Here is a 27,785-nt window from a genome sequence, read left to right as displayed (position 1 = left end):
AACCCTACGATTTATAATCATATGAATCACATGAGATGCAAGCAAATGTGCACTTAATATCCGAGCTCGAGCAGACTTTCATGCGAGGGCATTCGCCTCAGCTCCCATGAAAAAGAGGACCCTTTTCGTATATCTTCCGCCAATTTAGGGTGAAACAAACACCCCCTTAATGTTTTCAGCGAATGTCCCAGGTGCACAAACGCAGCATCAGTGTTGCTTTGCCTTGACTGTCGGACCAATGGGATTTACCCCAAGTACGACCCCCAAAGGCGACATGAGCAAAGCCTGTACACTCGGCTGATAATGGTTCGAGATATTTGCGAACCAGGCTAGCCACAAGTTGGCTTGATCAAGCTCCATAGAAATGTCCTTTAGCCTATAAAAGAGTGGCTGTGAAGTTCCTTTGTGCAAGCCCAAAAGACAAATTGGAAGTCAGATAACACTGAGACGATAATATAGACAGGAATGCATCTACTCATTGTCTACATAGACATGCAAGAATAAATCTCGCAGTTTTCATCATATCTTCTGGGATGTGGGCATTGCCAACGGCACAACCTGGTTAGGTAAGTCTTTCCATTGAGTCGTTATAGTTTTGATTTGGGTGTAAAACTGTACACCAGCTTTGCCTGCAAAGTAATAACACCTAGGGGTGATCGGTTCCAGGATGGATGGTTCCTATCCTAGAACCGAAAACCATCCACTAGGGGCCGGTTTCGCAAATTGCGAACCGTGAACCACCCACTCGTTTCATGGATCCAACCAAGAACCGAACCACCGGTCCAGTTTGGTTCCGGTTGGATCCCGGTTACGATCTTAATGCTTGCCCAATTTTCTGCAAAGAAGTTATGTTTTACCTTTTTTGTAAATGGGACTATAACCATAACATCCCGAAACATCCTAAAATCATAACATATAAACCATAATATCTTGGAACTTCACAAAGATCAGGCCACAGGTACACAAAGGCCTTGAGCCTGTTTGACATATAAACGAAGTCTGGGGGGAACATCCTGAAATCTATTACCTTATCCTCAAAGTCACAAACAAACAGAAAATTTCACAGAAAAAAAAAAGAGAAAAATCCACTGGAAATCTATGTGAGGCTCCGTGACATGAAGCCATGGTGTCTTGACGCCTCTGTTCAGTCTCTATTTGGAACTTCTTCCGCCGCAATTTTGGCTTCTCAACGCCTCTGTTCAGGCTCCCCTTCATTCCCCTCTCTTCAACAAGCAAGCAAACAAATGACATAAATCAACTTGAAAGAAAAAACTACTCCAAGATGTAAACCCCTGAAAACAAAACCACATTTAGTATAGATGATTACTCAACAGTAACCATCAATTTTGTATTAGAATTACTAGAAATGGGACTAAAACAATAAAATGAAAAATCTCACCACATATATTCCTTCCACTTCAACTTGCAAACTCTTAAGTATTGTTAATCTCCGCATTAACATCATCCATATCTAATGCAAAGAAGCTATTAGATAAAACATTCACTTATTAAACATATGAAAAATACAAGATAAGAAAAGATATGTATGGACTTACCCAATTCAAACTTTTTCGCATTCTCAATGCACTCTTCAATAATACTCGGCTCAAGAACCGCTTTCAACCAATCTTGAGTGCAAATCAAAGCTTCCACGACTCGAGGAGTTAAAGAACTTCAAAAGCTATCAAACACACGACCGGATGTACTAAAAGTTGACTCCGAAGCAACGGTAGTTACGGGAATAGACAAAATATCCCGAGTCATCAAAGATAGGATTTTGAACTTTTGGCCAACTGTTTTCCACCACATCAAAATGTCAAGGTCACGAGCTTCTTCACGTTCAGCTTTAAAATATCGATCGAGCTCAGTTAAGTCACCCTCAGACTCTTTTTTCTCCTCATCAATAAAGATATCATACGCCCTTTTCACACGAAAATTGAAATCTTTCTCTCGATTACCCATATTGCAATTAGGATCACGACTATTACCAATCACAGGTTCACCACCCAGAGTTTTGTCACAATAACTAAGAGAAGATTTCTCCTAGAATTTAAACAAACGCTCAAGGGTCAACTTCATCTCATTAAACATCTCATCGACTTTAACACTATCTTCATAAATGAGTCCATAACAATGCCTCACATACTTCAACTTTTTTCTAGGATCCAACACCACTGCAATCAACACCATCTTATTCATTTTTTCAAAAACACCATAATATTTGTCAAACTTATCTTTCATTTTTGCACCCATAGCTTTCATTGTAGGATCCATAGCCTTCGACGCTGCTTTCAAATAATTATACAAAGAAGCTATCTCATCAAAATACTCAATAGAAGTGATATACAAACTCCCAGACATCCTCTCGGTGGCATCATAAAATGTTTCCAAGAAATTGGAAAGGATAATGGCATTTTCCCAATCAGCACAAGTCGGAGTCTCAGAATTAAGCTCAGCAGAGAAAGAAATATCATCTTCATCCATCTTTTCAAAAGCTTTTCATAGCTTTAATGTGGTGTCTAACATTAAGTAAGTGGAGTTCCACCTAGTGCTAACATCAAGACAAACTGAACCCTTATAAGTGGTCCTTGTACTCTCAATGTAACCTTGAAATGTTTTAGCTCTCGTAGGGGAACTCCTCGCATACCTAACCACATTTCGAATACGTGCAATAGAATCATGTACCTCAGCCAAGCCATCCTTCACAGCCAAGTTCAATATATGAGCTGTGCACCTCATGTGTAAAACTTCACCATCTAGGATCAATAGACTCTCTTTAGAAAATTGCCTTTTCAAATGATCAAGAGCAGTATCATTCGCACTAGCATTATCCACAGTAATTGTGGACACCTTTTTCTCGATACCCCACTCGTAGATGCATTTCTCAATCGCTTTCCCAATATCCCTGCTCTTGTGACTAGAAATCACTACAAAATTTATGATCCTTTTGTGCAATTTTCAATGTTCATCAATATAATGTGCAGTTAGACACATGTAGTTCATATTCTGAATGGAACTCTATGTATCGGTTGTAAGTGCGAGCCTAGACTTGAGCTTACGAAAGGAAGACTTCAATACTATATTTTCACAAAAATACAACTTCATGCAATCTCTAGCCACAGTAAATCTCGACAAATGCGTGAAGAGAGGTAACTTATTGATGAAATTTCGAAATCCCACACGTTCAACCAGTGAAAAAGGTTGTTCATCGATTATAATCATCTGGACAAGCATTTTTCTACAACTCTCTTGATCAAACTTCCATGTGGTTAAGACACTAGAAGCACTGGTATTTCCCTTTGTCACTTGAGTCCCACCTACTCTATGTGATGTAAACAATTTCTGCTTCTTGTCTACATTGGCGGGATTCTTTCTGCACTTTTTCACATGCTTCAACATATTTGAAGTACCATGATCAACATGGTATGAATATTGGATCCCACAATAATTGCATATCATTATAACTTTTCTGTTTGTCTTTTTTTTGCCTTCATGAAAATGAAGCCAAGCTAACGATTTTCGCTTACTAGGACAAGATTCAGATTCAGTGACCGTGTTCGCGTCGACTGACTCAGCAAATCCTTCTCCATCTCCTGATTCCATTATTGGAGTCATTGCACTATTGCTATTCTCCATTTTCATTGACATGGTAACAGATCCTGAATGAAAAAATAAGAGCTTTGTATGGTCAGTAATAGAGGCGACCAATCTACATTTGAGATGCTACCCTCTTATCATTCTGCTTTGCAGCCTTCTTTTTGTAGCTTTTGATATTGGATGTGATTAGTTGAGGTTTAGGCATTTTTCCTCATATTCGTGGCTCTTTCAAATGTGTTGAAATGTGTTCTGCAGAAGCAAGAAAACAAGTCATGGATGCAACAGAGAGATTAGGTGGAAAGTATAGCCTCAATTTACATCCTCAATGTACCCATTTAATTGTCCAGATATCCTTTTATTTAACTCATTTCAGCTTTTAATTAAATTTGTTTTCATTCGATAACTAGATCAGTATTTATTAGGATACTTGATGGTGATGTCTAGCTGTTGTGAACTTTCCTGTACCCTTTGCTTTTTGTGGAGCTCATGACAGTTATCTTCATTGTTAGTCTGAATCTTGATGGTGGCTACAATTTTGGCAGATGGAAGTTTGAGCATGCGTTGAAGCATGGACCCAAAAATGGTCTCTTCATCGCAAGCCCAAAGCAAGTCATCCGATCAAATACACAACAAAGCCAAAATCGAATGACAAAACAACCCAACGAACACAAAGTGACCTAGAAATCAAGAGCTATCACGAAACAACCCAACGAAAACCTTGGTTCGAGTGAGTACTAACTACTAAAGCAAGCAGTGAGCACTTACAGGAGAGAGAGGCGGCGTTGATGACTACAGAAGGGAGAGAGCCAAGGAGAGACCGAAAGCAAATCGAGACTAGAGGAGCGCCGAAAAGAGATTGCGATCAAGACGAGACTGAGATCAAGACCAAAGGAGCGTCGCGGAGAGATCGGTCTCGAGACCGCGCCAACACCGAGGAGAGGAGAAACTGAGATCAAGACCACACCGAGGAGAGACTGACATTGAGAATGCGCCGAAGAAAGAACAGATCATACGCCAAGGAGAATTAGCTGAGACTCGAGACTAGAGGAGGACTGAGAGGAGGCTGCAGCTAAGGTTGAGGAGATGAGGGTGGGGTTTTTTCATTTTGGTTTGGGCTGCTTTTCTTTTGGACTGAAGAGATGGGCCTTCGGGCAAACGATTTCATTTTCAAAAATATAAGTTCATATTATATATACGACCGGTTCGGTTGGGCCGGTTGGGTGGTTCTCACCCTAAACCGGTACCAGCTGGTTTTGAAAAATTAGAACCAAAAACCGAACCATACCCGCCGGTTACAATCCAAAATTAGCCGGTTGGGTACGGTCCGGGTTGGTTGGATCGTGGTTTTTTTGCTCACCCCTAATAACACCCATCAGCACATGGCTCAGTATGAATTCTAATCCAGAACATGAGAACTCCAACTTACCTTAAAAATTGAGGTCACCAGCAAAAGATGACTTGGAGCCAGTGAAGGAAAAGAAGGGGCAATGGTATTGGAATGGGAACATTGATTCCAACCTAGAGTAATATGACCAAAGCACCAAAACCAGGATTAGATACCATCGAAAAACTAAAAGCTGCAAGCATGTTTGTTACTTGCAAAAACCTGATAACTGATTTAGGAACCAGAAAAAATATTGAGTTGGCACTGATCACAGCAACCAGACTCAAGTTCTGCAGAGACCAGATTTGCTTCTAGACTCCCAATTTTTTTGTATTTAGCCTTTGAAGCATCAAGTTTATTATACTGAACTTATTGGTTCATGTAAATGCAGCATGAAAGCAGCTCAATTGAAGCTATCGCTTGTCAATAGGTTGTAGTTTTTTATTTCTTAATCAGATTTTCTCACCGTTCCCCCCATGAATACAAAAAATATTCAAATTAATCAACATGCTGCTTTTACCTGCGCTGCTTCAATCTCATTCTGAAATTGTCTCGCTGGTGTGCCTGATGTGGTAAATATTGATGCACCATTACCATACATGTTGTGAAGAAGTAAAACCTTTGCTGTTAAATAGTCTTCCATTAAGTTTATAGATGGCTTAGTTCAGTTATAAAGAAGGCCATACTTATTGCTGTTCACAAGATGGATAGCCTCATCGAGGGTCTCAGCCTGCATGTGTTTGTACAGAGAAAGACATTATTCCCCACTAGCTGGACTTGTGAAACTATTTAACAAAATAAGTGAGGAGATGAACATACGTGCATTCTGAGGAGGACTGGACCAAAAATTTCTTAATGAGGAGGAGAACATGTTAAAGGCTTCTAAAAAGGTATGAGAACTCAATATGTAACAGGGATGCACATCATGTTACAATAAGCCAAATAAGCAAACCTTATAGCATTCCATATCATTTTCAACATCAGCCAGGATAGTGGAACCAACAAAGTTTCCATCCTCATAACCCCGGACCTAGTGAAGTCCAAAGAGACATTAAATTGAGCCAAACGATATTATGCACAAAAGATGATATAGAAAAGTAGATCAATAATAACAATACTCACAATGTTAACAACTCGCAACATCAAGACCTTTTGTCAAAGGAAAATTATTGGAATCATAGAAAACAGGTGGATTCCAAGATTAACACAAATGCACAACCAAAGTTTTATTTTTCCTTCTCATTGTAAAATATATCCAAGCTGGCTCTGGGATCAGATGGCCAGTTCAGGTGCCAAGTGACAAATTCAATTGATACGAGCTATCATGCCATGCCTTAAGTCACAAAAATCTCCATATTCCTAATGGCAGCCATGGCTAGACCCTGAATTTGTGCTCAGAGACAGAAAAAACACTCAAGCCTTACAAATGAAAAAAAATGTTGCAAAGGTTTCTGATATCGAATAAAAAGCTTATTACATGTGGGTAATATCAAATCACAACATGTTTGGAGAGAAAAGGCCATCTCATGGTCATGAGAAGAGAACCATGTTTTCACTTCTACTACTCGTACAAATCCCAATTTCAAGCAATCCATGCAAGAAATCATATGGTTATGATACACCTCTAAAGATTATTGCACAGTCCCCATGCTTGCAACCTAGATGAGAAAATCCCCCACCTTATGCCAGGTGCTGTTTCACCCCCAATATCTCATAATCCACCTACTCAGTACAAGAACTATACATCTTGACATCTTAGCAGAGGTACATCATTGCTCAGGCTAAGCAATGCAAAAAAAAACAAACGAATGGAAAATGGGAAGACATGAACAATTGGTTCTTCTTCCTCAAGACAACATATACCAACCCATGCGATGATATCCCTCAGACAAGGATTGCCTACCATTAAAGGATTTTACATACAGCAAGAAAATATTCTGTAAAAAGCAGTTGCAAGATCCAAAAGAAATAAAAGCTTTCCCACAAACCTCTATTCTGTGATAACTTCAGCACCTAAAATGATTGTAACCTTCCCGATCTTCTCTATAAAAGACTCATAAGAAGTTACCCTCCTATAGTTTATTTATGACAGATGACCACTGAAGAACATAACTCCGCCTGTGTAGTTATACACTGCCGGTCCCAAGCCCGGATAAAGGAGGAGGGTTGCGGTAGGCCTGTGACAGCCAGCATAAAAACTTTGTCATATCCTATGAAAATGAACCAATATGAGAATTTTGTTGGGGCGTTCCCTACTGAGCGACGCGCTGTACTCTCTAGGCCTGGAGGCAGTGATAAATGTGCAAGGGTTGCTAGGTCGTCGCCCAGAAGCGACGCGTCACACCGGCGCCCGGGTGTGGTGTCAAATAGGCAAGGGTTCCCTCACTTTGTTGGACGGGTGGGGGTAAAGAAGTTAGTCCAAGACCATAAAATTAGGTTAGCCACTTGGAACATAGGGTCTTTAACTGGTAAGTTGGTAGAGTTAGTAGATGTTATGTGTAGGAGAAAGATTGATATTTTATGTCTTCAAGAGACCAAATGGGTAGGTGAGAAAGCTAAAGTGATAGAACCTTGGGGATATAAGATTTGGTATACAGGAATAAATAGGAATAGGAATGAAGTAGGGATTGTTATGAGTCGTCAGTTTATAGATAATGTAGTTGAGGTCCGTAGGAAGGGTGATAGAATTTTACTTATTAAATTAGTATTAGGTACGGATATTATTAATATTATTAGTGTTTATGCACCTCAAGTAGGTTTAGATGATTCCATTAAGCATCAATTTTGGGAAGATTTAGATGGAGTAGTACAAGAGACATCTTATGGAGAAAAGCTTTTCATCGGCGGTGACCTTAATGGACATGTAGGCATTAGTAGGGATGGATTTGAGAATATCCATGGAGGCTATGGTATAGGAGAAAGAAATGAAAGTGGAGAAAGGATTTTAGATTTTTGTTTGTCCTATGATATGATCTTAGCAAACACTTGGTTTAGGAAGAGGGAGTCTCACCTAGTAACATTTAAAAGTGGGGTTAATACGAGTCAGATAGATTTTTTCCTACTTAGAAAGAGAGATAGGGGTTGTTGCATCGATTGTAAGGTTATACCAGGAGAAAGTGTAGCTACACAACATAGAGTCTTAATTTTAGATCTTAGAATTAGACAATGCCGCAAAAGGGATAGACATAGGATAGATCCTAGAATTAAGTGGTGGGCACTGAAAGGAGCTAAACAAGGAATGTTTGTAGAGCAGGTAGTTAAGGAAGTTGATTGGTGTCTCGAGGAGGATTCAGAATCAATGTGGAATAAGATAGCGGGTGGTATGAGAAAAGTAGCTAAGGAGGTATTGGGTGAGTCTAAAGGTGGTGCACCACTAGGTAAGGATACATCATGGTGGAACGAGGATGTCAAATTAGCTATTAAGGTTAAAAGAGAGTGTTATAGAAATCTAAGTAAGAGTCGTGATAATGAGAATTTGGAGAAGTATATGATAGCAAAGAAGGAAGCTAAAAAAGTTGTTCGAAACGCGAGGGCTAAGGTATATAAGGAGGTTTATGACAAGTTGGATACCAAAGAAGGCGAGAAGGATATTTATAGGCTTGCAAAGATGAGAGATAGGAAATCGAAGGATTTGGGTATGGTTAGATGTATCAAAGATGAAACGCAAAGGGTTTTAGTCAAAGATGAGGAGATTAAGGAGAGATGGAAAGATTATTTTGATAAGCTATTTAATGATAGTCATGCTCAAGATCTTGGAGACTTCTTCATTCCTTTTCATGAGATAAATCGTGACTTCATGCGCAAGATTCAAAAGAAAGAAATTGCAGAGGCTTTGAAGAAAATGAAATCAAGAAGGGCAGTTGGCCCAGATGGTATACCTATCGAGGCTTGGAAATGCTTGGGAGAGAAAGGTTTAGAATGGTTGACAAATCTTTTTAACTTGATTTGGCGAACAAATAAGATGCCTAATGAGTGGAGGAAGAGTACTTTGGTGCCTTTATATAAGAATAAGGGTGATATACAAGATTGCACAAACTATCGTGGTATAAAACTCATGAGTCATACTATGAAACTTTGGGAGAGGGTGATTGAGTCTAGGTTGAGGAAGGTTGTCATGATATCGGAGAATCAATTTGGTTTTATGCCTGGAAGATCAACTATGGAAGCTATACATCTTCTTAGACAACTTATTGAAAGATATAGAGAGAGGAACAAAGATTTGCATATGGTTTTTATTGATTTAGAGAAGGCATATGATAGAGTACCTAGGGACGTTCTCTGGTGGACAATGATGAAGAAAGGTGTTTCTCTCAAGTACATTAGTATAATTAAAGATATGTATGAAGGAGTAGTAACCAATGTCCGCACTTGTGGAGGGGTGACAACCAATTTTCCGATAACGGTTGGGTTACATCAAGGATCTGCTTTAAGCCCTTTCCTATTTGCGATAGTGATGGATGAGCTTACGAGATCAATTCAAGAAAATGTACCGTGGTGTATGTTGTTTGCTGATGATATTGTTTTGATTGATGAGTCTAGAGCTGGGGTTAATGCTAAGTTAGAATTATGGAGACAGACATTGGAAGCTAGAGGTTTTAAGTTGAGTAAGAGTAAGACTGAATATATGGAATGTCGGTTTAGTAAACAACGAAGTAGTGATGGGAGTGTAGTGAAGCTTGGTGAGCAAGATATACCGGTGAATGATTATTTCAAATATTTGGGATCCATCATTCAAAAGTATGGAGAAATTGATGGAGATGTAAATCATAGGATAAAGGTTGGGTGGATGAAATGGAAAAGTGCTACTGGAGTGCTGTGCGATCGTAGAATGCCATTGCGGTTGAAGGGAAAGTTTTATAGGACGACTATTAGACCCGCTTTACTATATGGTACGGAATGTTGGGCTGCCAAGAGACATCATATTCAAAAAATGAGTGTAGCTGAGATGCGGATGCTTAGATGGATGTGTGGAAATACAATAAAAGATAAGATTCGGAACGAAGAGATACGTAAGAAGGTAGGTGTTGCACCCATTGAAAATAAGATGCGAGAGAATCGTTTACGGTGGTTTGGACATATTCGGCGAAGGCCTAATGATGCTCCAGTTAGAAGGTTGGAGAAATGGGAAAATATATTAGTTAAAAGAGGTTGGGGTAGGCCTAGGAAGACTTGGATGGAGATGATAGGAAAGGATATGAATGCTTTGAACCTCACCGAGGACATGGCGTTGGATAGAAATGATTGGAGGAAAAGGATTCATGTGGAAGACCCAAAATGAATTTCTTTTTTGGTTCATATCGCTGACCCCAATTGTTTTGGGATGAAGGCGTAGTTGTTGTTGTTGTTGTTGTTGTTTGACCACTGAAGAACATCCCCACCATTTTAGCATCTTGATTTATATGAATGAGAATAGGTGATGCAATGCCTTGATTTATATGAATGAGAATAGGTGATGTAATGCCTTTGCTAAAGATTGATCAAAGAGACAAGGATCATTCTGAAATTATGGTGGCTCGTAGCCAACTTTTATCATTACGCTATCGACAACCACCAGAGCTTTTATCCAACCCTTTCAGGTTTTGGGTATCCCAATCTTTCGAAGTTGCTAATTCCAAGCCCAATGAAAATGACCTTTCTTTCCATGTTTCAAGAGGAACCACCACCATTGTAACCATTGCATGATTTATGCACTTCTGCTTTATGATCATTAAGAATTTTCATGTTTTGTCATTCGTTGCACGGGAAGGGAACTACAAATGATAATAAGCTTATCTCTTTTAAGAATAGAATGCAGGTACCTGAATATTTCGGCCATCAAGCAAAACCCTAGCCCCACAATCAATGCCACTTTGGATCAATCTGCAGATGCAGTCCTTGGGCTATGAATATAAGAAAAATGATAACAGACATTAGGCATTGTAAGAACAAATAACCTAAGAAGAAAAACAATTTCATCTACAATACCTTTACTGCCAAGAAATCCAATAATAAACCCAGAAAGAGAGTAATCCACATAAAAAAGAGATACAACAATGAATGGCCCATCCTTCCCAAAGCTATGTGTGTGCGTGAACGCACACACACAGACACACGCATACTGGTGAACAGATTGAAGATCAAAGTAGAAAACTATAACTGACAACAGGATCACCCAACTAAGCTAAGATTAAAAGGCATGAGCATTAGCATATTGAGATAGTGGAAGTAATTGTGAACATCCAAAATGAAGTTAGCTTACACAGCCCCCCTCATTTTCATTGTAAGAAAGAAGAAATGAAACTCCCTAATCACCCTTTCCAAATATGTTGAAAGGTGATTTTTGGACAAAGTATCAAATTCATTTTCATGAATATATACAAAAGGTTGATAATGGGGAACTTCTCTATTGTCAAGATTATGATACTTTATTAACTATGTCAAAATTATATGTGAATACTAATAGATAATGAGCAAAATCTGGAAGATGTTTCTAATGCTTAACCATATTTATCTGTACCTTTACTTTCCTTCGTTAGTTCGCTATACACACCCAGAATCTTTTTGGAGGTGTTTTCTTCAAATCTAGAATACTTAAAATTCCTGATTTCAATCAACTCTTCACATGTAAACTTTGAATGACTATACGCAACACCCAGTTGTTTTTTGTGCATAACAGTGTTTTTTTATCTGATGTATGCTGTTGTAGAGTACATATTTTCAAAAACATAAATCCCAATAAGCCACTGACAAATTCAGCTAAATTTACATCCCAAGATAACATGTAAATGGGAGCTCAACAGTTATGTCAACAAATATTACATTGGAATTCCAATAGGTTTACATTATCTAAAACGTCAGAGAACATCTTATAAAACATTCAGAAAGCTTATTTTGGTAATTTGAAATTCCATACTTCCTCACAAAGGATTGAAACACCTGTTTGCTGATCACTGGACCAAGATCAACAGCCGGCTCAGTTCCTGCACTCACTTTGAGTCCTTTTGCACGTTCCAATAGCCCTTCCTCCCTTGCAAGGAAGTAAAAATGTATGTATTAGCTTATCAGATCTACTTTCACATAAAAAGGGAAGGCATTGTGAAGAAAGTGCAATAATTGGGTGTCTGCACAAAAGAACCATCCATATGAATAGCCATAAAACTGGAACTACACGCACAGTCCAAAACTTTGATAGAGGGTTCTCAACAGCTCCTAAAAGGAATATTACAACACAAGTAAATCAAGCTCAATGAAGACTATAGGAGTAATCTTTCACTAAGAATCAAGTGAAAAGCCCATCAAATTAGATGATACGCTTATACAGCATAGTTTATCTCATAACATTATATTTAGAATAGGCCATGATCCTATGCATTAGAGTGTGTAGAACTGCTTATACACAATATGCCGACGACGGTGATCGAAGAAATTGGTGGGGCCATTCCCATCTCAAAAGGAGTCGATCTCTATATCTGGCCTGGCCAAAGCCAGAAATGTTAAGATATGTTATAGTATATACATATACATATATGTATATGTATGTTTAAAGGTTGTAAACCGAAATACCCATCAAGGGTATTTTGGTACTTTCACTGTAATAGGCGTCAGCCCAATAGGGGGTGACAACTCTTTTTATTTTTTATTTTATTTCTATTTCTTTTTTGTTTTTTTTGTCCTTTTCATTTTATTGTTTTTTGGGGTCATTGGGAGCAGCTCCAACATGACTATTGGAGCTGCTTCCAACGGTTAGAATTCTAACCGTTGAGAGCATCCCAACAGTCACATTGGGCTGCCCCAACAGCCCTCTCTTGCGCTATAAATTGGCCTTGAAGGCCTTGTATTTTCAACACAATCTCTTGAATGAATATATGCAATATTAATTTGTTAGACCCTTGTGTGGGTGGTTCGATGATTCAATCAAGCATTCTACTTGATTGGAATAGTGCTCTTGCATGTTCTTGCATGTGTATCGGATTCAATCCACTTCATTACATGGTATCAGAGCTTTGGTGTTCCAAAGGACGTTTGTTAAAAAGAAGGTCGTGATCAAAAGGAGGATCTTGAACTTGGGAAAAATTCGATCGTTGCATCGAGAAGCAGACCATCTCCAAAAAAGGCCTTGTATCACTTTCTTCTTCTTTCTTTCACTCTTTCTCATCTTCTCTTGTGTTTTATTTCTGCTAGTTGTAAATGGAGAATGAAAGGAAAGTAATTGTCTCCATTCCCATACGCCTAAATGACACCAAATATGTGATGTGGGCATCTATAGTAAAACATAAAATATGGGAAAAAGGGCTTTGGGGGTTGGTTGACGGCACCGACAAGTAGGGGTGGCAAAACCTGACACGACGCGCCAACCTGTCTCTTAGGCGGGTCCGGGTTGGGCTTAAACTAACTCGTTTAATAAACGAGTTGACCCGCCTAACCCGTTTATTAAACGGGTTGGGTTCGTGTTAGGGGTATGTCAACCCGGCTGACCCGTTTAATAAACGAGTTAGGCGGGCAGGTCAACCCGCCAACCCGTTTACCCGACCCAACCCGTTTATTAAACGGATTGGCAGGTCGTGTCGGGTTACCCATTTAATAAACGGGTCGGGTTCATGTTTGCCACAGCCGACCCGTTTAATAAACGGGTCGGGTTCGGGTTGAGGTATGCTGACCCGCCAACCCGGCCCGATTGCCACCCCTACCGACAAGGAGCCTAAGCTCATCCTTACAAAGTTGGAAAATGGAAAAGAAATTGTGCTTCAAGGAGAGGAAATGGCTAAAGCTATTTCTGAATATGAGAAAAGATTGAAAGAATGGAGGATGGGTCATTCCAAAATCATTGGATGACTCATCAATAGTGTGGACATTCACAAATGTTCTAGTTTGGCCAAGTTTGACTTCGCTAGTGATGCTTGGAAATATCTTAAATACATGTATAGTCTTAAGGATATTGCGCATACATGTAATGTCCAAAATAAAGTGAGGGCTATGACTCAAGGGGAGATGAGCATAAGAGAATACTCTGATGCTCTCTCTCTCTCTTTTGGGATGAATTAACTCTTCTTGAGCCAAAGTGGCATTGCCCAGAAGATGTTAATCTCCGAGAAAATCAAATCAAAGCGGAGCATTTTTATCAATTCATAAATGGGCTTAGGCCCGAATTTGAAGGAACTAAGTTTGCTTTACTTCATAGAGGAGGTGTTCCTTCCATAGTTGAGACTCTAAAAGAATTAACTATGGAAGAGAATAGGTTGAAAAGGGATGCACTTCTAAGGATGAAGAATTTGTGCTTGCTATGTCAAAGCTCAGAAACCATACGAAGAGTTATAAACAACCTCATTTTGTAAGAAATGAGAATGGAAGAAACCCCAACAACTATGAAAAACGGGGTGATCATGAGTCAAAGAAAGGTGAAAAAATTATTTGCTACCTGTTGAGACGTGTTTATAAGGGCAGTTTGGGATTTATGTATTATTGTCCCTTATTTGTTATTGTCTTTTATACTGTGGGTCTTTTTGTAATTTGACACAGATGTTTAATCTCTATTTAACCTAATACGATAATCCCTTTTTGGGAGTTTCTATGGGAGTCGACTTCAACATGGTATCAGAGCATGGTGAGGTCCTTCCCGCCTGAAGCCTATTGATGTATGCCCATCTTCTTCAGCAGCAGCAGATCTGGTCGGTGCCCTAACCTTCTACATCATCAATTAGGTTTGCTTATTTTGGGTGGAGGACATCTATCAAGGAAGGGTCAGATCTGATGTTGGGTCTCTGTCAGCCGAAGCACCATTAAAATAGGTATGGTGTCGTGACAAGAATCTGGATCAGATCTGATCGTTGATGTTGATGTCGAAAGTAGCGAAGGTTGCTGTTAAAAGTTGAAAGAGATCAGATGAATAGAGGTCGGTGGATTAAGTTTTGCATGATTGTGGTATGTAGCAGATCAGTTTTATTTGTTTAAAAGATTGGAGACTTGTAAACACCCCAAATTTTCACCTTCTTGACATCGCCCTCAATTGGCACATTTCAGTTCTCCGGAAGCAATGAAGGGCAAAATGGTCATTTTCTGAGATTAAACCATGCAGAAAGTCCAAAATTTCATTCTTGAGCCTCGAAATTTCCATATTTAGGTTCAGAGACATCTTCAAATTGCAAATCTTCAAAATCCTTTTCTGGACAAAAAGCTAGAATTTTCAAGTCCGAGCTCAGAGTGATATTTCATAGAACATGTCTTTGCATAGCATTGCATCATTTCACTGCACAGCATGTCATTTTGAGATCCAGAACTCCTGAGTTTCAAAATTGTCCATCCAGATTTGATTTTTAAACTTTTTCAAATTGATTTTTAAAACCCTGGGATTTCAAAATTGCCAATCTTTCCCATTTTACCCCCAGGACTTTGAATTACAAAAATTTTCTCAAGAAAACAATCTGGATGTTTGGATATTGATTTTAAAGATTTTATCTCAAAGCTTTTTGCAAAAGATTTTAAATCTCTTTACAAATTTTTTTTTACATTTATCCATATATTTTTGCATTGAAAACCCAAATTTTCCAAATTCTTGAAAATAAATAATGTTTTATCTCGTATTTTCAAATAAATGGAGCGGGACCCGCCTTTGAACTAGCATCATACTCAGACTCTCAGGTAAGTTGTTTATTCTCAAGCGGGACCCACCCAAAGTTCATACCAATTTGCGAATCTTTCTCAATATTTATTTATTTATTTTGTTTAGTTAGCGGGCCCAAACACATGTGGCACCCCATTTGAAAATAAAAGATTTTACAAAACAAAATAAAGCTTTATTTTCAAAAGGATTTTAAAAAAAGTGGATTGAGGTGGCATTTTCATAAAAGCTCTCATTTATTTCAATATCCATTTTTTTTTTTTGATTTGTTTAAATAAATTTTTTTTTAGAAGGAGGCAGCCTTAAATGGCACAGCCGAACTTCCAAAAAATAAAAAAATTAAATAAATTTTATTTTACCTAAAACTTAGGTAAATGAAATGAAAATTTTGAAAATTCACAAGCTGCGCCCTTTTGAAAACGGCAACATTAAGTTTTCAATTTGAAAAAAATTTCAAAATTTCTAACGGAAGCTCAAGGCTGCGGTTTTGTTTTCAAAAGACAGGGAGTTTTAAAAAGGGGGAGGAGCTGGCCGATTTGAAGAAAGGAGAAGAAAGCTGGCCGATTGAGGTCTTTTGGGTGCTTATCGCAAAGGGGATTTACAAGGGGGAGAAAAAGATCATGATTTTTGGTCTTCTTGGGGTTTTTGTAGGAGTTTTCTTTCCAGCAGCAGAGGAAGCAGAGGGTGGGGAGCCTTTTCTTCATTCTTAAACCAACGTTTTGCCCCTTTCTTCAACCCATACACTCCAAACCATTCTTCAGCCAACGTTTTGCCCCTTTCTTCAACCCATCTACTTCAACCCATCCACTCCAACCTATCATCTTCATTCCAGCCATCCAACGCCTACCTTCTTCAGCCGCAACCCATCACCATCATCCACGTTACCTTCAGACTTCCCATCTTCTCCAGCCAACAGGAGCCCCAGCCGCAGGTCTTTCACCACCAGCACTCTCCTTCAACCCAGCCAACGTTGCCACCTTGCCTTCAGCCCAGCAGAGGAAATTCCATCCAGCGTGAACTCCATCCAGTGTTTTCACGGGTTGCTGCCCTTTCTTCTGCAGCCTACAAGTCATCATCTTCAGACCACCAGTGCCATCCTTCATCCATTTGCAGTCCACAAGCAGCAGGAACTTCATCATTTGATTGATGAAATTTTGCTTAGCTTGAGGGTAAATTTCTGTTTTATGAAGTTATGGCTGGAACTTCATCATTTGATTCATGAGATTGATGTTAAAATCCCTGTTTTATGAAGTTATGGCTGGAACTTCATCATTTGATGTTACAATTTCTGTTTTATGAAGTTATGCTGGAATATCATCATTTGATTTATGAGATTGATGTTTAAAATTCTTGTTTTATGAAGTATGGCTGGAACTTCATCATTTTGATTTATGAGCTTGATGTTTAAAATTCTGGTTTTATGAAGTTATGGCTGGAACTTCATCATTTGATGTTACAATTTCTGTTTTATGAAGTTATGCTGGAATATCATCATTTGATTCATGAGCTTAATGTTCAAATTCTGGTTTTATGAAGTTATGGCTGGAACTTCATCGTTTGATTTAGGAGCTTGATGTTCAAAATTCTGTTTTATGAAGTTATGGTTGGAACTTCATCATTTGATTTATGAGCTTAATATGCAAATCCCTGTTTTATGAAGCTATGGGCTGGAACTTCATCATTTGATGCTATAATTTCTGTTTTATGAAGCTATGGGTTGGAACTTCATCATTTGATTTGTGAGCTTGATATGCAAATTCCTGTTTTTATGAAGTTATGTTGGAACTTCATCATTTGATTTGTGAGCTTGATATGCAAATTCCTGTTTTATGAAGTTATGTTGGAACACCATCATTCGATTTATGAGATTTTGTCTAGCTTGCTGTTAAAATCCCTATTTTATGAAGCTATGGCTGGAACATCACCCTTTGTTTTATGAGATTTTGCTTAGCTTAGTGCTAAATTCTTGTTTGCTATATTGTTATAATATCACCCCATTTGCAGCACCACTTATACATATTGTTTCATCATTTTCCACAATATCTTCACCTTTTCACCAAGCTTTTCATATCCTTTTCATGATATCCTTGAAATAGTCCATGATGCTTCCACAACCTATTTCCTGCACATATTTATTTTCTGCTGCAAATGTGCAGTCTTGATATTTGGCCATGTTCATGAACGGATATCTCTATATCCAATCGTGATCTCCTAACCATCTTTGGCATGCTTCATTATGGATATATAGGGAAGCTCTATTCCCATTTTCATTGAAAATTACTTTGTAATTTGGGAAATATAACTGTGTAAAATCCCCTACAGAAACTGTATATACCTGTAATTTCTGGTTTTACCTATTATACGTAATTTCCATTAGTATGTACATATTTTCTCATTATATGTATATATATATATCTATATATATGTATATCTATATATATTTACCTATATGTATACGTATATATGTATATATATATATACACATAGATATATACTTATATATATATATATATATACCTCTTCATATGCTCTTATGTATGAACATCCATATATTTTCTCATATAGTTACACCTCCATTGTTACATGACATTTAGCACCTATTTTAGCATTTGGATATATGTATATGTCTCTTAGTTGTATATATTATATATATATATATGTCTATTTCCTTGTTTATTTTGTACTAACTCTCATTTTGCAGGAAAATCTAGAAGATGTTGATTCCTTGGATCCATTTCATTTTTTTTTATTATGTTATGCAATGTAATAATCCAATGTAAACCTTGGAATAAGATTTTCTTTTACTGCTTAGATTAGGCCGCATCTCATATAGTTTGATTTCAGTAATATCCTGATTATATGATGCATATATCTCAATTTTCCAAATTCACCGTGGATGAATACGAATGGCACGTGCACCAACTCTTAGAGAGTTGATGAACTCGGTGGAGTCCATATTTACGACCCTAGTCGGAATATGGACGAGACCCAGATCCATCATCTTTCTACCAGTCACACTGAGCCTACACTCTTAGGCTATCTTGAAAATGCACCTCATATTTCCAATGTTTTCAAAATATTGTGAATTAACTCAAATAAACCCTGAATATATTCATGGCCACAGTCAGAATATATGAAGGATTTACTTTGGCTTAATCCACATTTTTCCAATAAATTTTTCAGAAATCTTTTCAAAAGTGCATTCATTCATTCACATCATCTGCATCATTTGTTTTTCTCATGATTTTCTCAAAAGATTTTCACTTCATGGAATCAATTTTCTCAAGAAACTATGATGATATTCGGAGTTGGATTTCCCAAATCAAATGTTTTCCTATGATTTTCCTTAAAAAGTTATTTCCTTAAGATTCTTTTCAAAGGAATTTCTCATTTTCTCAAGAATCCAAGTTGACTTTCAGATATTTCAAAAAAAACAGATTCTCAGGATTTCAATTTCCTAAGTTTTGAATTTCCTTCTCCAATGAATTTTTCCTATAAATTTTCTATCCCTTTCTTAAGAAAATTCTAAAAGTCTGAGTTTTCCGAACAAGTGCTTTCCTTTTCAAATGTTCATCTTTTCTCAAGAATTCCTTCCATTTTCCTGAGATTCTTATTTCTTCATAGTTTTCCAAGTCTTTATAAATTTTCTCAAAATTTTCCTGAGATTCTCATTTTTCCAAGTCTTTCTAAGCTTTCTCAAAATTTTCCTGAGATTCTCATTTTCTAAGTCTTTATAAACTTTCTCAAGATTTTCCCGAGATTCTCATCTAAACTTTTTCAAGATTTTCTTGAAATTCTCATCTCTTCAAGATTTTCTAAGTCTTTATAAACTTTCCTGAGATTTTCAAACCTTCTTCGCCTGAGTTTCCTGATAGATTGATTTCCATCTTTTTCCTGAGAAATACTTTTCAACTTCAAATATTTTCTAAGCATACATCATATTTTCCAATTTACATTTTCCAAAATTCTCATAGCACATGCCTGAATTCTCTATGCATTTAGGATAGAACACAATTTCAATGATTTTACTAAGTCAAGCACAGTTTTGGTCCTTGGTTTGATTATCCCTGTTAAAGGCGGCAGGAACGGTCGAACCTCGTATCGATAGGTCGAGCCCCATCCCATGGATTTTCCCGCAATTTTCAAAACGGAGGCGAGTATTTCAAAACAATTTCCAAAATCCGGTCAAGTTTGAATCGCGAAAGCATTTCCCTCTCTCTTCCGCAAGGAAGGGAAGACGGGGAAAAATTTTGCGACGATAACAGGTTTGGCGACCGTGATGGGACCTGTCCTTGTCTGACTTAAATTGTGCTTGACTTAGTTCAATTATCGAAATTATGTTCACAAAATGTCAGCTTTTACTTTCAATATCATGTGAGCCTAGGAGCCTAGATTCTGACCTAGCTGACATTTACTGCATATAGCTTAGGCATGGTTTGGTAGGACTATATTGAGGAGATATTTTCATGCTCACATAGACTTAGGTCTAAATACAACTCTCCTCAATTTAGGATCTGGATGCAAACAATGTATGCTTCTTCAAAGATTTTCAAAAGTCTATCTCTCTAGGATTTAGAGCCATCTATTTCTTGCATGTGATCATTTTTCAAAATCTCCATTACCTATCATTACCCGGTTTTCACGTTGCTGGGCTCTCTTCCAGAACCCTAGTTCGGGACAGAGCCTCACAACTGGGCCAATTATTTGGGTTAACACCTCCCTACCACGTACCGCGGGCCACAGTCCGAAGTATATCGGTAGGCGCTCAAGGATGTTGGAAAACCTTACCTTAGAACCAGAGTTGAAATTATATGCCACGTACCTCGAATTTCGGTTCGGGTATATCAGCATAACTGGATTGGACAAAGATGATCTGAGCCTAGAGTTAGGATTAAGGTCCTACAGCTGTTTTCAAATTGATGCATTTAGAGTCAGCCTTTTAGGGGATGCTGTATGTGCATAAATGTTTGTGCAGGATGTGATTGTTCTTATATTACCTCTATTTTCCTATATTTTTCCTAAAATATTTTCAAATACCTCTATTCTCATCTTTTCCCTTTATTTTCTCAAACCCTGAAAGATTTTCCCAAATATCCAATTTCTTTCAAAACTCCAGGTGACTTTTCCTTATTCCGTTCTACTGGATCTCGAATTTCCAGCTGCATTTTTTATCCTGCCTGCAATTTTTTTAAAAATCATATGTTTTCTCTCATTGGATTTTCAATTCTTTTGTCTATTTGTAAAATTATTCACCTTATTTTCCTCGTGCATACCTTGATTATTGCAATGAAAATTGTTTACCCACTTGCCTTCTCCTTATTCTAAATCCGTTTGCGGATTGTTTTTCTAAGAGATATCTCTTTCCTTCAAAATGGTGTTTTTCCTCGTGGTTGACGACCTCGCCTAGGTAACAAGGCACATTTTCCGTTGTTATTTCTCTTACAAAGAATGACAACACAATTGTCGTGATTTCAGCGGTGACTCCATCCCTAGTAATGGGATATTCTTCCAATTGTTTACCATATCGTCAATAATCATTTTCTTCCCAATCCAAAGTTCCCTCAGAGTCTAATCAAGACTTCATCCTGCAGAGAGTATCCTCAACATTTGATGGTTCGAACAAGGTCAGGAAGAAGAACCACATCATCACAGCACTCCTCAGCCTCAGAAGGTGAAATGGATCATCCCGTGAATCAAGATCAACAACAAGAGGAGGATGGCATAGACCCACAGATGTATGCCATGTTCCAGAAAATGATGACCAAAATGATGAGTGAACAGGCTGGGACCAGTGTAGAGAAGAATCCATTCAGAGAGAAGTTCCATGGACACAAGGATAAGAAGAACTCCAAGAAGCAAATTCAGCCAGAGGAAATTTCAGATGAATCAGAATCAGAGGAAGACATCGATGAAGAATATGAGGTGCCTCCGGCATTTCAGAAACAGAGCCGAGAACAAAGGAGGAGTCGCAAGTCAAAAGATCAAGTTGCAGAAGAGCTCTTGCAGACACAGTTTAAAGAAATGGCCAAAGTTGTTAAAGACCTGCAAGCTCGCGACAAGGGCAAGAAAGTCTTCACTAGCGAAGATTTTTATGATGGATTAGAAGGAGACGAAGAACTGAAAAACCTGCCCCGCAAGTTCATCAAGTTCGATGGTTCTGGTGATCCCAAAGCCCATCTCGCCATGTTCTTCGCTGAATGCTCCAAATTCAAGAGAGTCAATAGGGCCCTATTTCTCTGTTTTCCTCGTAGCTTAGAAGGCACTGCCGCCAAGTGGTACTCCGAGCATATCAATCCAATCGAGCTGCGAGAATTCGATAAGGTGGTCAACCTATTCATTGAGCGATTTCTATTCAATAGTGAAGCGCTCCCAACATTGAGTCATCTCTGCAACCTAAGGCAGAATGAAAATGAAAAGGCAAGGGACTTCATTCGCAGATGGAGAGAGACCTGCAACAAAATGAGGGATCCTATATCAGAAAGGCATGCTTTATCCTTAATCCTCAACAATTTTTCGCAACCTCTGAGAGGATTAATCTCTACCTCACCCTTCAAGTCTTTCGTTGAACTCATTGAACGAGCTGAATGGCTCGAAATGGGAGTAGAGAATGGATTCTATGAAGGCCTTACCATTGCAAGAAGCAGTCAAGATGCCAAAAAGAAGGCTCACTTCACTTTTGCGGCCAAATCTTTCAATAATAGCAAGGGCAACAAGAATGATCATGGCAACAGTTTGGAGAGAATCAAAAGGCAAAAAGGGAAGGACATCAACAGTGATAAACCTCTCCAATCCAGCCCTCAGCATCAAAAGAAAGATCAGGAAAAATCAAAGCGCAAGGACTGGAGAACTGATCGAGAATTCACCCCTCTGGATCAGACACTCGAGAGTATATGCTTGAGAAAGACCTTGTTCGGTTGCCTAAAGCCGATGATCCTCCAGCAATTATGGGCAGATTCAAAGAACAATTTTGCAAATTTCATCGAGCAGTAGGGCATGATACAAAAAACTGCTTCGTTCTTAAGAACATTGTTCAAGACTGTATTGACAAGAAGCTCCTCGTTGAAGATGGAAAAGAGGACTAGTCATCCTGACTAAGCTTTTCTCACAATCATTCTAGAAGATGACAATGCCAACAATTTCCCATTTTTCATCTTGTTTTTTTAAAAAAGAATAATGTAATCCCATTCTCCTTCCTTGATTTTAAAGCATCAATAAAGTCATCGAATTTTTCAATAGCTTGGCGCCATCTTATTTGCTTCTTCTTCCTTTTCAAAATGTCTCTCTTGTGAGGAATGATCTTGAGGATGTCTATCAGTCAAGAAGCTTGTCAATTATCTTTTTTTTTATTCAAAATTTTCCTCTCCAGTCACACTGGGGCATTTTTTTTGAAAATTTATCTTTACCTCAAAACATCCTGTATGCAGGCAGGATAAACCAATCTCTCATTTTGCATATATATGCACTCATTTGCATTAATTCTGCATTCATTTGCATCAATGTGCATTTAATCATATTCATTTGCATTAAATTTACATCAACATTCCCCTTCAGGTTAAGGGATAAACCTGAATCATTTTCCATAATTCTTCAATTTCGACCTCCGGGTCATCCAATTTCCAATTTTCAAATTACCAAAATTCTCAATTTCGACCGCCAAGTCATCCAATTTCCATCCCCGTTCAGGATAAGGGGATAATCCTGAAACCGTTCATAGAAGCAATCTAACTCTCTATACAGGTCCTCGTTCTTCATCGAACTGATAGTGTTTCAAGCGAACTGATAGTCGTTCTTAATCGAACTGATATTGTTCCCAGTGAACTGATAGTCGTTCTTCATCGAACTGATAATGTTCCAAGTGAACTGATAGTTGTTCTTCATTGAACTGATAGTGTTCCATCCAAACTGATAGTGTTCCCAAGTGAACTGATAGTCGTTCTTCATCGAACTGATAGTGTTCCAAGCGAACTTATAGTCGTTCTTCATCGAACTGATAGTGTTCTCAAGTGAACTGATAGTCGTTCTTCATCGAACTGATAGTGTTCCAAGCGAACTGATAGTCGTTCTTAATCGAACTGATATTGTTCCCAGTGAACTGATAGTCGTTCTTCATCGAACTGATAGTGTTCCAAGTGAATTGATAGTTGTTCTTCATTGAACTGATAGTGTTCCAACCAAACTGATAGTGTTCCCAAACAAACTGATAATCGTTCTTCATTGAACTGATAATGTTCCAAGTGAACTGATAGTCGTTCCTCATTGAACTGATAGTGTTCCAGCGAACCGATGGTCGTTCTTAATTGAACTGATATTATTCCCACCGATGGTCGTTCTTAATTGAACTGATATTGTTCCTAGTGAACTGATAGTCGTCTACTTTGGAAAGGAGATGAGAATTTTCGTCACGGATGTGTTGAGCCGGACCTCAAATGCTCTCTTTCACCAAGGATTTCAATAACATGTTAATTTGTCAGGCAATTACCTGTTGATTTCAAAATGTTATTGCGCAAATTTTACATCAGTTTACCTTCAACATTATTTCCAAAAGAGTGAAGCTTTTGCGAAAAGAGATTCAGAATTCAAATTCTTTCTATTGGCCAACCAAAAGGAAGAAGGATAAATCCTCGATATGGCCAGAAAAGAAGATTCAATGTTATTGAAAAGCCATAGATGATTGATATTGATCGCAGTCAAATGGCACATCTTTAAAAATTATTCTTGTAAAACGAGGCAGTGGAAATATCCTGAGCGCTAGAAAAAGAGAACATTTACCCAAGCCCTGTCTCCTCAAGCTGCAATTAAATATCCACAAAAGGGATCTCTCACCTGTCGTCAAGATGAAGGCGAATACACCCCGGGGCCAAAGAAGATTCGAAACATCTCCAAGATGACTGAGTTTGTGACGGATCCTTCCAGGGAAAGTCCAAAGTACTGTCAAGATGAAGGCAGATGCGATGAACCTCCCGACAATCCCTAAAAGATATTTAATTTCAGCTATCATCTAAACCCCTGAGCCAATATCGTCAAAGAAGGATCGAAACATCTCCAAGTTGAAGGAGTTTGCGACGTACCCTTCCAAAAAAAAAAAGAGAGAGAGGAAAAAGAAAGAGAGAAAAAGTCAGAATATCTCCAAAATGAAGAAGAATGCAGCAAAAAACTCAAAAGAGCCAAAAGAGTGCAGAAAGATTATCATGAGAGAAGCTCCCAGGATATCAAACTGCCACATTTATCAAAAATCTCCTTTAAATTTGTGAAATTCTATTATCAATATCCTTTCATAGATTGCTTTCATGATATCAAATTCTCTTTCCTGTTCATATCAAGGAAATTGATAACTTCTTTGAAGAAGGTCAATCGCAAAGAATTTGGATTCCAAATCTTGATTCTATGAAGTCAATCTTGTTTGGAGGTAATACTTCAGGTAGAAAAGAAGGAATATTTTCACAATCATTTTCAATTACTTTGAATCAGCAAAATTTTCAACATTTTGACAATATTTTCTAGCTATCCTGACGTTAAGTGAAAGCTTGTAGTCCATATTGATGTATCTTGACCCCTTCGAGAGATTTTCCTTTTGTTGTCTTTCACATTGTTGAAAGATTAGCCTTATCTCTGAAAGGATAGCCTTTATCATCTTTCACGTTGTTGAAAGATTAGCCTTCTCTCCAAAAGGATAGCCTTTGTCATCTTTCGTGTTGTCGAAAGAATCGCTTTATTCCTTTGGATTGCCTTTTATCATCTTTCGCATTGTCGAAAGAATTGCCTTATTCCTTTGGATTGCCTTTATCATCTTTCGCGTTGTCGAAAGAATCGCCTTGTTCCTTCAGATTGCCTTTGTCATCTTTCACGTTGTTGAAAGAATCGCCTTGTTCCTTTGGATTGCCTTTTATCATCTTTCGCGTTGTCGAAAGAATCGCCTTGTTTCTTGGGATTACCTTTATCATCTTTCGCGGTGTCGAAAGACTCGCCTTATTCCTTTGGATTGCCTTTATCATCTTTCGCGTTGTCGAAAGAATTGCCTTATTCCTTTGGATTGCCTTTATCATCTTTCGCATTGTCAAAAGAATCGCCTTGTTCCTTTGGATTGCCTTTATCATCTTTCGCATTGTCGAAAGAATCGCCTTGTTCTTTTGGATTGCCTTTTGTCATCTTTCGCATTGTCGAAAGAATTGCCTTGTTCCTTTGGATTGCCTTTTGCCATCTTTCGCATTGTCGAAAGAATTGTCTTATTCCTTTGGATTGCCTTTATCATCCTTCGCGTTGTCGAAAGACTCGCCTTTTTCCTTCGGATTACCCTTTGTTATCTTTCGCGTTGTCGAAAGAATTGCCTTATTCCTTTGGATTGCCTTTATCATCTTTCGCATTGTCGAAAGAATCGCCTTGTTCCTTTGGATTGCCTTTTGTCATCTTTCGCATTGTCGAAAGAATTGCCTTGTTCCTTTGGATTGCCTTTTGTCATCTTTCGCGTTATCGAAAGACTCGGCTTATTCCTTTGGATTACCTTTATCATCTTTCGCGTCATCGAAAGAATTGCCTTATTCCTTTGGATTGCCTTTGTCATCTTTCGCATTGTCGAAAGACTCGCCTAGTTCCTTTGGATTGCCTTTTGTCATCTTTCGCATTGTCGAAAGAATTGCCTTGTTCCTTTGGATTGCCTTTTGTCATCTTTCGCGTTGTCGAAAGACTCGCCTTATTCCTTTGGATTACCTTTATCATCTTTCGCGTCGTCGAAAGAATTGCCTTATTCCTTTAGATTGCCTTTGTCATCTTTCGCATTGTCGAAAGACTCGCCTTATTCCTTTGGATTACCTTTGTCATCCTTCGCGTTGTCGAAAGAATTGCCTTATTCCTTTGGATTGCCTTTGTCATCTTTCGCATTGTCGAAAGAATCACCTAGTTCCTTTGGATTGCCTTTTGCCATCTTTCGCATTGTCGAAAGAATTGCCTTATTCCTTTGGATTGCCTTTATCATCTTTCGCATTGTCGAAAGAATCGCCTTGTTCCTTTGGATTGCCTTTTGTCATCTTTCGCATTGTCGAAAGAATTGCCTTGTTCCTTTGGATTGCCTTTTGTCATCTTTCGCGTTGTCGAAAGACTCGCCTTATTCCTTTGGATTACCTTTATCATCTTTCGCGTCGTCGAAAGAATTGCCTTATTCCTTTGGATTGCCTTTGTCATCTTTTGCATTATCGAAAGACTCGCCTTATTCCTTTGGATTACCTTTGTCATCCTTCGCGTTGTCGAAAGGCTCGCCTTTTTCCTTCGGATTACCCTTTGTTATCTTTCGCGTTGTCGAAAGAATTGCCTTATTCCTTTGGATTGCCTTTATCATCTTTCGCATTGTCGAAAGAATCGCCTTGTTCCTTTGGATTGCCTTTTGTCATCTTTTGCATTGTCGAAAGAATTGCCTTGTTCCTTTGGATTGCCTTTTGTCATCTTTCGCGTCGTCGAAAGACTCGCCTTATTCCTTTGGATTACCTTTATCATCTTTCGCGTCGTCGAAAGAATTGCCTTATTCCTTTGGATTGCCTTTGTCATCTTTCGCATTGTCGAAAGACTCGCCTTATTCCTTTGGATTACCTTTGTCATCCTTCGCGTTGTCGAAAGACTCGCCTTTTTCCTTCGGATTACCCTTTGTTATCTTTCGCGTTGTCGAAAGAATTGCCTTATTCCTTTGGATTACCTTTGTCATCTTTCGCGTTGTCGAAAGAATCGCCTTGTTCCTTTGAACTATCTTATTCATCTTTTGCATTGTCAAAAGAGTTGCCTTACTCTTCTCTGAAAGAGTTTGCCTTGTCTTTCTTTCGCGTTGCCTAAAGAGTTGCCTTATTCTTCGTTGAAAAAATTGCCTTATTCATCTTTTGCGTTGTCAAAAGAGTTGCCTTACTCTTCTCTAAAAGAGTTTGCCTTGGTTGTCTTTCGCGTTGTCGAAAGAGTTACCTTATTCTCGTCAAAAGATTGCCATATCCATCTTTCACATTGTCGAAATAGTCGTCTTACTCCTTACCTTCTTCATATTTCACGATGATGAAAATTCACCGGATCGTCTTGATCATTTTCCAAAATTGCCTCTTACAATTCCATTTTCATCGCCTCGTTCATCTTCAAGAAAAGTTGTCTTATTCACCTTCCAAAATTCTATTTTCCACCCGATCAGGATAAGGGTATAAACCTGAGCCTCATTCAAGGAGGTATTCCATTTTCCGCCCGATC

General features: G+C 38.3%; 1 pseudogene; it reads right to left on the bottom strand.

Moving 5' to 3' along the window:
• Positions 1-519: 519 nt before the first annotated feature.
• LOC149834867 (methylmalonate-semialdehyde dehydrogenase [acylating], mitochondrial-like) overlaps positions 520-27,785 on the bottom strand; it is a 157,054-nt pseudogene continuing 129,788 nt past the window's right edge.

The sequence above is a fragment of the Nuphar pumila genome, chromosome 6 (assembly GCF_984573655.1).
Source record: "Nuphar pumila chromosome 6, dmNupPumi1.hap1.1, whole genome shotgun sequence".
Taxonomy (NCBI): Eukaryota; Viridiplantae; Streptophyta; class Magnoliopsida; order Nymphaeales; family Nymphaeaceae; genus Nuphar; species Nuphar pumila.
Note: the sequence above shows the minus strand (reverse complement) of the source record. Positions and strands in the feature narration are given on the sequence as shown.